Here is a 14,201-nt window from a genome sequence, read left to right as displayed (position 1 = left end):
GTGGTGTTACTGTCCAACATGCTCACTGCATCGTAGCATTCATTTTTGCAGGGAAGAAGAATCTAGTACTGTGATTTGCAGAAAACTAAAAGCTTGACTGTCCCCAAAATACTTCCACTGTACTATCCCAGAAGGAAGGAAAGGAAGCTGAGCCAGGCGAGGCTGGGCCAGGGAAGGTGCAGGGTGCCTAGAAAGGCAGGAAGGGACTCTCCTCAATGCCACATGTTAATCAACTGTACACCATTTTGACTCATCTGCGACTAAATCATTCTTGGTCAACATCTCCCTGAGATAGGATCTGAAAACATTTTGTACATCTAGAGGCACAGATCTGTCTTGGGGAATCAGAAGAATCTACCCTGAGTGCCTTCTCAGTGCCAGGTACTTTAAAAAAAGAAAATTTTATTAAAGTATAGTTGATTTACAACATTACATTACTTTTGGGTGTACAGCATAGTGATTCAGTATTTTATAGACTATACTCTGTTTAAAGTTATTACAAAATAATGGCTGTATTTCCCTGTGCTCTACAATGTATCCTTGTTGCTTATTTATCTTATACATAGTATTTTGTATCTCTTAATCCCATACCCCTATCTTGTCCCTCCCCCAACCCCTCTCCCTACTGGTAACCACCAGTTTGTTTTCTATATCTGTGCATTTGTTTTTTTATAGATTCTATATATAAGTGATAACATACAGTATTTGTCTTTCTGTCTTATTTCACTGAGCATAATACTCTCTAGGTCCATCCACGTTTTTGCAGATGGCAGAATTTTATTTTATGTGTGTGTGTGTGTGTGTGTGTGTGTGTATACACACCACATCTTCATCTGTTTATGGACACTCGGGTTGCTTCCACATCTTGGCTATTGTATAAATAATGCTGCTGTGAACATTGGGGTGCATGTATCTTTTTGAATTAGCATTTTCGGGTTTTTTTGATATATACCTATGAGTGGAATTACTGGATTATATGGTAGTTCTATTTTCAGGCTTTTGAGGAACCTCCATACTGTTTTCCATAGTGGCTGTATCAATTTACATTCCCATCAGTAGTGTACAAGGGTTCCCTTTTCTCCACATCCTAACTGAAATGTGTTATTTGTAGACTTTTTGATGATAGCCATTCTGACAGATGTGTGATAGCTCATTGTGGTTTTGATTTGCATTTCTCTAATAATTAGCGATGTTGAACATCTTTTCGTTTGCCTGTTAGCCATCTGTACGTCTTCTTTGGAAAATGTCTGTTCAGATCTTCTGCCCACTTTTTAATTGGGTTGTTTGTTTTTTTGATATTGAGTTGTATGAGCTGTTTCTGTATTTTGAATACTAACCCCTTATCGGTAATATCATTTGCAAATATTTTCTTCCACTCCAACAGTTGTCTTTTCATTTTGTCAGTGGTTTCCTTTGCTATGCAAAAGCTTTTAAGTGTAATTAGGTCCCATTTGTTTATTTTTGCTTTTATTTATTTTTTTGCCTTAGGAGACAGATCCAAAAAAATATGGCTACAATTTATGTCAGAGTGTCCTGCCTATTTTCTCTTCCAGGAGTTTCATGGTTTCAGGTCTTACATTTAGGTCTTTAATTCATTTCGAGTTTGTTTTTGCATATGGTGTTGGGAAATGTTCTAATCTCATTCTTTTACATGTAGCTGTCCAGTTTTCCCAGCATCACTTGTTGAAGAGACTGTCTTTTCTCCATTGTATATTCTTGCCTTCTTTGTCGTAGATGAATTGATCATGGGTGTGTGGATTTATTTCTGGGCTTTCTATTCTGTTGCATTGATCTACGTGTCTGTTTTTGTGCCAGAACCATGCTGTTTTTGATTTCTGTAGCTTTGTAGCATAGTCTGAAGTTAGGGAGCATGATACCTCCAGCTTTGTTCATTTTTCTCAAGAGTGTTTTGGCAATTTGGAGTCTTTTATGGTTCCATATAAATTTTAGGATTATTTGTTCTAGTTCTGTGGAAAGTGTCATGGGTATTTTGACAGGGATTTCATTAAATCTGTAGATTGCTTTGGGTAGTATGGCCATTTTAATAATATTAATTCTTCCAATCCAAGAGCACAGGATATCTTTCCATATCTTTGAATTATCTTCAATTTCCTTTATCAGTGTTTTATAATTTTCAGAATATAGTTCTTTCACCTCCTTGGTTAAGTTTAGTCCTAGGTATTTTTTTTTGACACAATTTTAAATGAGATTTTGTTTTTAACTTTCTCTTTCTCATAGTTCATTATAAGTATATAGAAATGCAACAGATTTCTGTGTATTAATCTTGTATCCTTCAACCTTACTGAATTCATTTATTACTTCTAATAGTTTTTTTGGTGGAGACTTTAGGATTTTCTTTATATAGTGCCATGTCATCTGCAAATAGTAACGGTTTTACCTCTTCCCTTCCAATTGGATGTCTTTCTTTCTTTCTTTCTTTCTTTCTTCCTTTCTTCCTTCGTTTCTTGTCTGATTGCTGTGGTTAGGACTTCCAATACTATGTTAAATAGAAGTGGTAAGAGCGGTCATTCTTCTCTTGTTCCTGATTTTAGGGGAAAGGCTTTCAGCTTTTTCCCATTGAGTATGATGTTAGCTGTGGGTTTATCGTAAATGGCCTTTATTATGTTGAGATATATTCCCTTTATACCCACTTTGAGAGTTTTAATCATGAATGGATGTTGAATTTTGTCAAATGCTTTCTCTGCATCTATGATCATGTGATTTTTATCTTTCCTTTTGTTAATGTGGTCTATAACATTGACTGATTTGCAAATATTGGACCACCCTTGAAATCCTGGAATAAATCCCACTTGAGCATGGTGTATGATTCTTTGTATGTGTTGTTGGATTCAGTTTCCTAGTGTTTCACTGAGGATTTTTGCATCTACATTTATCAAAGACATTGGCTTGTAATTTTCTTCTTTTGTAGTGTCTTTGTCTGGTTTTGGTATCCAGGTAATGATGGCCTCATAGAATGAATTTGGGAGTTTTTCAGAATAGTTTGGGAAGGATAGGTATAAGTTCTTTGTATGTTTGGTAGAATTTCCCAGTGAAGCCATCTGGTCCTGGACTTTTCTTTGCAGGGAGTTTTTTTTTTAATTCTGTTTCACATCTAGTAATCTGTCAAATTATCTGTTTATTCTTGACTCAGTTTTGGCAGGCTATATGTTTCTAGAAACTTGTCTGTTTCTTCTGAGTTTTCCAATTTGTTGGCATAGAACTGTTCATAGCATTCTCTTATGATTTTTGTATATCTGTGGCATCATTTGTTATTTCTTCTCTTTCATTTCTCGTTTTGTTTATTTGGGTCCTCTTTCTTTTTTCTTCTTGGTGAACCTGGCTAAGGCTTTATCAATTTTATTTATCTTTTCAAAAAAAAAGACAGCTGTTAGGTTCATGAATTTTTTTCCATTGTTCTTTTGGTCTCCATTTCCTGTCTTATCTTTACTATTTCCTTCCTTCTGCTGACTTTAGGCTTTGTTCTTCTTTCTCTAATTCCTTTAGATGTTAGGTTAGGTTAGGTTGTTTATTTGAGGTTTTTCTGGTTTCTTCTAGAAGGCCTGTATCACTATAAACTTCCCTTTTAGAGCTGCTTTTGCTGCATCCCATAGATTTTTTAAAGTTGTGTTTCCATTTTCATTTGTCTTGAGGTATTTTCTGATTTTCTCTTTGATTTTATTATTGGTTTTTTAGTAGCATGTTGTTTAGTCTCCACGTATTTGTGCTTTTCCTATTTTTCTCACTGTAATTGATTTCTAGTTTCATACTGTTATGGTTGGGGAGAAAATGCTTGATATAATTTCTGTCCTCTTAAAGTTGTTGTACTTGAAAAGAACATGTATTCTACTGTTTTGAAATGGAGTGTCCTGTAGATATCTATTAAATCCAGCTGGTCGATTGTATCATTTAAGACCACTGTTGCCTTATGGGTGATCTGTCCATTGATGTAAGTGGGGTGCTAAAGTCCCCTACTATTATTGTATTATTGTCAGTTTCTTCATTTATGTCTGTTAATGTTTGCTTTATACTTTTAGGTGCTCCTGTATTGGGTGCATGAATATATGGTAACAAGTAAAATGTCCTCTCCTTGGATTGACCCCTTGATCATTACATAGTGCCCTTCTTTGTCTTTTGTTATAGACTTTGTTTTAAAGTCTATTTTGTCTGATACGAATATTGTTACACCTACTTTCTTGTCATTTCCATTTGCATAAAATATCTTTTTCCATCCCGTCATTTTCAGTCTGTATATGTCTTTAGCTCTGAAGTGAGTCTCATGTAAACAGTATATAGATGGGTCATTTTTTTTTTTAATCCAGTCATCTACCCTGTGTCTTTTGATTGGAACATTTAGTCCATGGATATTTAAATTAATTATTGATAGGTATGTACTTATTTCTGTTTTATTACTTGTTTTCCTATTGTTGTTATAGTTCTTCTCTGTTCATTTCTTCTTCTTCTTGTTTCTTCCCTTGTGGTTCTTTAGTAGTATGTTTGTGTTTCCTTCTAGTTTTTGTGTATCTATTGCTGGATTTTGATGTGTGGTTACCATGGGGTTCATGTATCTCGGCTTATAACTGTATCTGTTGATACTTGTGGTAGACTGATAGTCAGTCGTTTAAGTCCAAACACATTCTAAAAGATCTGCATTTTTTTACTCCCCTCCCCCATGTTTTGTGGTTTTGATGTCACATTTTACAGCTTCAGGTCTATCCCTTCACCATTTATTGTAGTCAGAGTTGCTTTTCCAGTTTTTTGTCTTTAATCTTTGTACTAGCTTACTTAAGTGGTTGATCCTCAGCCCTCACTGAGGCCTTTCCTAGTTGGATTTTTCCTTTTCTATAGATTCTTACTTCTTGTTATATAGCCTTTTCTTTTCCACTGAGAGAAGACCCTTTAACATTTCATTTAGGGTAGGTTTAGCATTGATGAACTCTCTTAGTTTTTGCTTATCTGAGAAGTTCTTTATTTCTCCTTCAATTCTAAATGATAAACTTGCTGGGTAGAGTATCCTGGGCTGCAGGTTTTTCCCTCTCAGCATTTTGAGTATATCCTGCCACTCCCTCTATCCTGCAAAGTTTCTGCAGAAAAATCAGCTGATAGCCTTGTTTATGACTCTGTTTTTCTCTTGCTGCCTTTAGAATTCTCTCTTTGTTTTTAACTTTTGCCACTTTAATTATGATATGTCTTGGCATGGGTCTGATTGAGTTCATCTTGGTTGGGACCCTCTGTGCTTCCTATACCTTAATATCTGTTTCCTTCTTCAAGTTTGGGAATTTTTCAACCATAATTTCATCAAATATATTTTTGGCTCCCTTCTCCTACTGGGACCCCTACAGTGTGAATGTTGGTAATGCCTGGTGTTATCTCAGAGATCTTTTGAACTGTTCTCATTTTTTCATATTTGTTTTTTTCTTTTTGCTCTTCCAAGTGGGTGACTTCCATAATTATATCTTCCAGATCACTTATGCGTCCTTCTGTATCACTTAGTCTGCTATTAATTCCTTATAGTGTTTTTCATTTGTTACTGTATTTTTCACTTCTGACTGGTTCTTTTTTATATTTTCTATTTCTTTGTTAAAATTCTCACTGTGTTCATCTATTCTTTCCCCTAATTCAGTTAGCATTTTCATTACTAATGCTTTGAATTCTTTATCTGGTAATTTGTTTACTTCTCTTTCATTAGTTATTTTTTCAGGGGTTTCTCTTGCTCTTTCAGTTGAGACCAGTTCCTCTGCCTTCTCATTTTGCTTAACTTTCTCTGCCTCTATGAACTTACGTGAAACAGTAGTTATCTGTTACAGTCCTGAAGGGTGTCCTTATGTGGGAGTGTCCCTGTACAGACTACATCTGCCTCCTGCCTTTGGTGGGAGAGCTGGATTTGACCTCAAAGCAAGTCACATCTTTCCTCAGGGTGTGCTGGCAGCTCTCACCTTGGTAGAAGGTGGGGCTGTAGATGGAGGGGCTAAAGCTGGAGCCAGCTGTGAGCTCAGGCTTCCCCTCTGCTCTGTGGCCATTACTGCCCTATCAGGGGCAGGGGCAGGGGCAGAGCCCCAGCTGCTGTAGCAGAAGCCCTGAGGCTTGGCTCCAAGCCGGCTCTGTTCCCTCTAAGTGTATGCTCTCCCCTTTCTCAGCACTGGGCCCCTTTCCCCAGACGGGGGAGCAGTGCTGTAGTGAGATGGGACCTGTGTGGGCTCTCGGTTCATGATGGGGCACGGGCTGTGGTGACCCAGCCACAGACAGAGGTCAGGGCTGCCTCCCTATGCCGCCCGTGCAAGCACCGCAGTGGCTGCTCCCATCCTGCTCAGACGCAACCTCGGGGCCACGTCTTCTTTGTCCCTCACAGCCAGCCCCTGCCCCCAGCCTCTGCCTTCCCCGCCCTGTTGTGGAGCCATGCCACAGGGCAGATGGGGCCCATGTGGGCTCTCAGTCTCTATCGGGGTGTGGACTGTGGAGTCCAGGTGCCGTCAGAGAGCGGGGCTGCTTCTGGTGCCCTGGCTGAGCGAGTACCAGCAGTGGCCGAGCTCTCTCCCCAGTCCACCGTGGAGCTGCGATGGGAGGTAAGCTGGGCTAGGGTGTTCACTTGCCTCAGGCTGGGGCACATGCCAGGGTGGGAAACGAGGAGCCACTGGAGCAGTCCTCCGTCCGCCCTCCACCCTGCCCTGAGAGCAAGCCACCGCAGACGTGCTTCTCTCGAGCGGAGTCCAGGCTTCCCACAGCCCTCCTGTTTGTCCGTCCCACTGGTGCTCCAGTTGGCTTGAGGGGCTCATCTTCCTGGTGCTGGACCCCGGGAACGGGGAGCCCAACGTGCGGCTTGAACTGCTCACTCCGCAGGGTGGATCTCCGCCCATGTAATCTCCCTTTTCCTCGGATCCCTTCCCAGGGGTCCTGACCTGGTTGCTTTCCTTCCCTTCCCGCCCGATTCCGTGTGGATCTTTCTTACAGCCTTGGTTGTACAGGAGTCTTTCTGCCATTTTCCGGTTAGTTTTCGGTGACAACTGTTCCGCCTGTAGGTGTGTTTTGGATGTGTTCATGGGAGGGGTGAGTTCCACTTCTACTCCACCATTTTGATCAATCTCCCTTCCAGGTACTTTTTGTACCACTATCTCATTTAATTTTCAAAAGAGCATGCTGCCTCCTTGCTTATAACCCTCTGCCTTCCTCCACCCGTATGTTGACACTTGCTTGTGTGCAATTGAAGCTACCTGTTTATGTGTGCGTGGACCACACTTTACTCTTCTCCTCTGTAACCTCGGAGCCTCACCAAGCGCCTGGCAGTGTTGCTGCTTAGTACGTAAGCATGTGATATTATATCTGTTTTGTAGATGGGATGGTCATCAGAGGCGTTAAGTAGCTTGTGTACTACCATGTAGCTAATAAGTTCCAGGTTTGCATACAGGACTGTCTGACTTTGAAACCTGTCTGTGTGGCAGGGTGGAGTGTCCTCAGGGGGCAGCAGGGATGGCCTCCTTGGCCATCTTTAGTGTCTGCCTCCCAGGCTTTGCAGTGGCCAAGCCTCTTTAGACTCTCCCACTGTCTGACTGCCCAGTGGGGCTGAGTGGAGTGAAGAAGCCAGGTCACGTTGGGAACTAACCACAGAAATAAGTAAAACACTGACGCAGCCCAAGCACTCACACACAGTCACGCCTAAGCTACTAAAAACTGTGGGATTTTCTGTTTGGGGTATGTGAGTGGCTTTTCATATCACTGGAAAATGCCACATTAAAATATTCTCATCCAGCTCTCCAGAGTGGAATATCCTAGCCAGAAGACTGTCAACATCTTGATCTTATTTTAAGGTGAGATGCATTTGGGGTCATCAGGGGACTTATTTGTGGAGGAAATTCTTTTTCTCAATAGGTTTTGGAAACTTTCCTGTCCAGCACAGGGACCTTGCCTGCATCAGAAGGTCATGGGGTGCTTAGGAACTAGGAGACCCTGACTTTCGTTAGAGAATCTTTCCTGAGCTGAGCTGGAACTGGTGTGATTTCTAATAAGCTCAGGTATGAATGATTCTAATCTCATCACCTGACCCCACCCGAAAAACTCTTCTTCTAGCAGCATTAGCACGTAGGGTTGGGGAAGAAGTGCAGTACAGGGGAGGAGGTGCCCTCTCGCAGATAGAAAAACCCAGGTTGGGATTTGGGGGGCGGTGGGGTGGCGAGGTCGGGGAGGATTTTTAAGCCCCTTCCTTCTAGGCTCCACTTTTCACTTACGGTCACAGGTGTTAGACAGGTCATATTCCAGCTCTGTAAACTTCGGGAGGGCCAAGATTTCATCTTTCATCTCTGTGTTCCTGTCGCCTGGCACATAATAACGCTCACCCGTAGTTGCGGGTGCCTCTCCTTCCTAAGGCTTTTCTCTGATGTGTGGGTCAGCTCCGTGTCGTCTCCTTCGTAGCACTGCTCACAAGGCACTATTTCATTTGTCTCTGTCTCCCAGGACTAGAATGTGTGCTGTCAGCCAGGGCTGGGAGCATTGTACATGCCCTGTGCCTAACGTAATGGGGTTTTCATAAACATTTGTTGAAGGGAGGAGAAAAGGAAGGGAGGAAGAAGGAGGAACGAGAAGAGCTTTCAGAACTCTCTCTTGCTTTGTCACGATGAAGGCTTGGGGAGAATGTGGTGGGTATAGCACCTTTATGGATGAGCGGGTGTCACCTGACTAGACCGTGAGCTCTGTGTCTTTTTCCACGTTTCCAGTGCCTAACACTGTGCCCCAGTAAAGGTTAGCTGATGAAACGAAGGAAGGTGGGGAGAGAGATTTAACACAATCAGAATTCGGAGATGAAGGAACCCTGTATATCGAGAGAGAATATGCTAATATGTTTGTGTCACCAGACTGCTCCAAGATTTCCTAAATTCTGAGTTACGCAACACAGACACTAACAGCGAAGAGAATGCTACAAGCTAATGAGTTGTTGACCTGGTGGGATTGTCTCAAGTCACGCAGCATAACCTGTACCTTTCAGGGTCTTTATCAATTTGGATAAAGACATAGGAATTAGCTTCGTCAAATGTAAACATCATTTAAAGCTAGACTAGAAAAGGTGGCTAATAGATTGGAGAATAGAATCCACATTCAAAAATATCTGAGACTGAACTGTTAAGCCCAAACAAATAAATTCATTTTTTAAGGAAGGTAAGAGTGAACTATCTTATTTTAGAAAAATCAGTCATACCAGTTCAGGATTTGATGAGGATGCCGTCCGACCTGACATTAGTTCATGGGTAAAAGTGGGAGGTTTTGGATTGTGTTCACACCTCCTAAATCTTAGCTGCATTCTGGGCAGATAGACTGTATTGCTCACCTTGGGACCCAGAGCTATGCATTAGACCCAGCAAGTTTACGTGAATATGGGTCTTTGAAATTCATGGGACTTCGTTAGTGAGAGTCAGGAATATCGAAAAGCACATTTACGTATCTGGTTTCGTTAATGGGAGCAGAGTGTAGATCAGGGAAAGTGAATGATCCCATCCTGTCTGCAGTGCTCAGATTCCATTGGGAATGCTCGAAAAGGGTTATGAGCTACGGTATGTCCAGGGGATAGCCAAGATGGTGAAAGGAGCTGACATCTTATTATGAAAAGGAGAGAAAGCAGAGCTGTGGATGCTTCTTTGTTAGAAAAGTTGGACCGTTACACAAGAGCGATTACACTTGGTCTCTGTGGCTTCCGGGAGGGGCGGGTACGTGTGTGCGAGTTTGCAGGTCCATTTCTGCTGTTCATTTCTGCCAGCTTTTTCTCATGATGCTTTGACTTCGTGTGTGCTTTTGATTTTTGACTGTCCGTTCATACTGCTTGGAAATTTATCTGTAGAAGTTCTTTGAGACCTAGAGTTGAAGCTCTGTTCTTCCAGAGAGGATTGTCTTTTGCTGTTACACGCATTTGGGCACACCCCAGCTCAGGCCCATTGTACACATAGTCTTGGCTTGTAGGTTTTTTGGACCATCCAGGTAGTGTGTAAATTTAGATTATAGAACTGCACGAGGGCACATCTGTTGTCACAGAACCTCATGGCAGATTTTTTTTTTCCTCCTACATCTGTGTCAAGGATTATGCAAAGCAGTTGTTGAATTATAAAAATCAAAGCCTGAGATCAACTGGTTTTGGCAAACACTCTCAAGAAAAAAGCCAGCCTCCATGGGTACACCTACCTCTTGGATTCCCACTTTTACTAACTTTTTGGCCTTTTAGGATTTCTTACATTCTTGCTAGTGCATAGATTTTTTTTAAGATTAAAAAAATAAATATTTTATATTGTCTGTTTACTTGTTTTCAGTGGGAGGGTTTGTCAAGGTCCAGAAACTGAAGTTCATCTATTCAGTCTGGAGAACCTGTGGCACCTCATGAGATAAGGGTCTTTTATTATTGACAGCTTAGTAGCCACATTTTAGTGGGGGAATGGGAGAGGGATGACATAGGAAAGATTCCTGTATTAGGAAGGTTGATATGTAGATAACCTTTTGGGTCTATTTCATTATGAAAGTATATAGTTTTAGCTAAAGTAATCATTTTTTTGTTTCTCTTAGGAATTTACTATTTTGAACTGGACTAATATTATCGAGTGACATTTATATCTGGTTCCCCTAAGAATAGAAATTGCAAACATCTGTCAATTATCAGGAAACATTGAATCTGCACTAGAAGTCATCTTAATCCACCCTGTGGTTCTGAAAGCACGTTCTTAATCTGAAATTGTTGAACAAAATTAGATTGGCACTTTAGCCCCTGCTCTAATGTAAACACAATGCAATATTTATAGATGGTTGGCATTCTTTGAGAGATGTTGGGCTTTTCAAGTAAAAATCAGTTAATACACCCCAGGGACTTAATTTTTTTCTGTCAAGGATTTTCTGTAAAGCCCGTTCTCCTTTCTCCATCTGTCCAACTTTGTTTCATCCTTTAAGATCCAACTTGGTGATCTTTAGTTTCTTCCCACTGTGACTGTCAGTGGACACAATGTCAGATGAGCCGTACTGTTTCAAAGACCTGTTTCTGCCTTCATTGGTCTAGTTCTTTTGGCTTCGAGGAGGGTATTTGAAAGAAATGAAAAATTTCAATGACTTAATAAAAAGTGTGTTTGAAATATAGAGCAATCAGCTTCCCGTTGACTAGGTTAAGAACTCTCTTCAGTGCAGCTCTGGAATAAATGATTTTTTTCTGTTACAAAAATAACTTCCCGTTAAATAAAGCAGTTTGCGTAGCACCATCTCTGGACTCAGGCACATGGAGGGATTCACAAATTTATATGTACTGTGGGCCTGTTCATGTGCATATTATTCATTTTAATTGCACTGGAGAAATGTCAGATGTGGAAATGGCACTTAATAACCTGATGTGTACATTAATGCTTTGCAGATGCAAGTTTAAGGGACTGCACAGAGCAGTGAGAATTGCCACCTAGCAGCAAGAGAAAGGAGTTTGAAAGCCCATGTTTGCTTGGGACATACACTGTCATAACAGAGATGTAATAGTAAGTTTGTATGGAGACTTGAGCATCCTTTCGGTGCACTACAAGTATTTTCTCTCTGGTTGGTTGAAGCAGCTGTCTAGTGAGGGTGGAATCAGAAAGCGCTTCCCCTCTCAGGTTCGTGGGTGGGCCCACTGCATTGGCTGGAGTCAGGGTTAATGAGGCTGCCCCAGTCAGTGAGTAGATTCCCAAGAGAGCCAACCCCTTAAAGTAATGGTTCTCAAAGTTTTTAGTTTCAGGACCCTATAAGAACGCTTAAAAATCACTGAGGAGGTCCTAAAAACTTACATATTAATTCATTTACAAATAACAATGATAAATGCATTACGTATTAACATCAGAGCAGTGATACCATCACATGTCATATAACAGGTGGAAAATTTCACTGTACAATCATGAGAGAATGAGTGAAAAAAAATCATATCCTAGTATCATTATGAAAAGGATTTTGACCTCAAAAACCCCCTGAAAGGATCTTAAGGGACCACGTGGCTAAAAATTTAAATTGAGAGAGAGGCAGGGGGAGGGGGGAGGAATAGCCAGCTAGCCTGGAAGTCCTCTTTCCAGGTTGCAAGCTAGCTACTGGTTTTCCTGCAAGAAGGGTTCTTGGAAGTGAAGTCAAAGGTCATAGTCTTAAACAAAGCTGTGCGTGTTGACAGGTACACTGATAAGAGGGTGTGGAAGCTGGGTGGGAAATGCAGTTTTCATTCTTTTGGGACCTTGGCCATAAAAGCAGTTTCTCAGCAGGAGGGCATGCTAAGAGTTGGAGACATCATCCAACTCCTGCCAAAGGTGCAGGACAGCACTGAATGAGTATGTGCCCACCCCTCACCCCCACAGACCGGAGGAAGTCTCCCTGGGAGGTGACCGAGACATGAATCCCCTGGAGCCTGCTTGCCCACAGCTTGACCTGATCCAAAGCCAGAGAGACAGCCAGAGGAGGTCAGGGCACTCAAGATAATCCTGACATCAAACATAGAGACATACCACATGGGGTAGTTCCTATGATTGGGGAATTAATTCCATTTCAGACATCAATGAATCATGAGATGGAGGGTTTATGTAATTCTGCTAGTAAAGCAGAATGCTCTGAGGATATGCCAGTGACATTTTGGAAATCAGTATCAAGGAATCTAAGCTGGATGTTAAAACCCAAATCTGAAATGAACTATAAGAAGAAAGCTACTAAATATATAACAGACAAAAGTGGCCAAATTGATAACATAGTTCAGGATGATATAGTCAAAGTGGAGGAGATATAATTAGTCAATTATAATTGTGTTTCTGACAAGTGATCTGAAAATCAAGAGGGAGTGCTCTTTCCTTTTCCCCCTTTTTTTATGCTCTCAAGTAATTATCAGGAACAGTTCTCCTTCCCTTGACTACAGGTTGTAAATATCTTGATGTGCCCAAAGTTAATTGCATTTTAAAAGTTAACTCCGATTTGAAGAAATTCAGATAAGCTGGAGTGTGTTAGTTCACATTTTCCAAAGATCCCAGGTTTCACAGCGAGCTGTTTTGTAATGTCTAGTTCTCCTTTATGGCCTAGCAGCTCACAAGATAGAAAATGATGTTTCCTGCCATTTTATGCAGCCATATCCTGCTGGTTGACTCCCACCTCCAGAGTCATTAAGCAGCAAAAAACTTATCCTCCATTAATAGTGCCTCTGACTTATTCAGGGAAATCCTTAACCAAGATAAGTGGTGACTGTACCATCCAGTTTCTTCTCCTTCTCGCTTTTCTGTCTCTTTCCACCAGAGGTAAATCTTCCAAAACTTTGAAGCTCGTGATCACTGTTCAAACATGCAGGGGAAATCAGATATTCATACAGTTTCGTTGTGGTTGGGCTTAAAAATCAGCGATTAGCTTGGAACTGGGGTACTTCCAGTAAAGAAGGCAATGTGGTTATAATGGGTGTTCATTGGCTGGTCAGTGAAGCTGTCTATTCTATGATCACCCAAGAAGTGTTTTAAAGATGCCTATTGGAATAGGGTCAAACTTCTTGTTTCTTGTTCCTGGGACTTCCCTCTCTGGGGTCTTGAGGCAAGGGTTTGTTTTCAGTATCTGCACCAAGCTGTCCCCTTCTTCGCACGGTTTCTTGGTAACGTTGAGACGTTCACCTTATCACCCCAACCAGAGATCTCTGCCTTGCTCACTTACCGTCCTGACAATCTCTACGTCCTGTCCAGCCCTTCTTCTCCATCCCCTCACCATTTACACAATTTCAGGACCTTCCTCCTGGCCTCTCTCAGCAACTCTCGCCTCTCTCAAATCTATCCTCCGTGAACACCAGAGGAATAGAAATGAGAAATGGGCCCATGGATGGGGAGAAGAAGGTGAGAGAGAGACTGTTTCTTTTCATTGTAAGTGCTTCCGAATGGTTAAACTTTTTAACCATATATTTATAATACTTTGATGAAAGTGAATCAATTCATCATTCTTAATAACTGCAGAATGGTCTTAATGAAGATACTAAGTTGACCATGTTATTCCTCTATTTGAGACCCTTTGATGAGAACCTATTGCTTATGTGATATCAACCTAACCGCAGTTATATATCCCTGTGCTTCTGCGCATGCTGTTCACTCTGCCAGGAACGTAGACGCTCTTGATCGGGCTTTTAGTCATTGGGTCAAAATCTTCTTCTCTGAATTGGGTTTGCACTGGACCCTGGGGCCCCACTGGCTTGGTTGTGACCGACTGCCCAGTGGTGTTCTGCCCAGACTGAG

General features: G+C 41.4%; 1 protein-coding gene across 2 annotated transcripts in view; it reads left to right on the top strand.

Moving 5' to 3' along the window:
* The window catches only part of CCDC93 (coiled-coil domain containing 93), an 87,905-nt gene that overhangs the window by 44,098 nt on the left and 29,606 nt on the right, over positions 1 to 14,201 (top strand). The gene's annotated exons all lie outside the window — the stretch shown is intronic.

The sequence above is a fragment of the Lagenorhynchus albirostris genome, chromosome 6 (assembly GCF_949774975.1).
Source record: "Lagenorhynchus albirostris chromosome 6, mLagAlb1.1, whole genome shotgun sequence".
Lineage (NCBI taxonomy): Eukaryota > Metazoa > Chordata > Mammalia > Artiodactyla > Delphinidae > Lagenorhynchus > Lagenorhynchus albirostris.
This window is presented reverse-complemented; position numbering and strand designations above follow the sequence as displayed.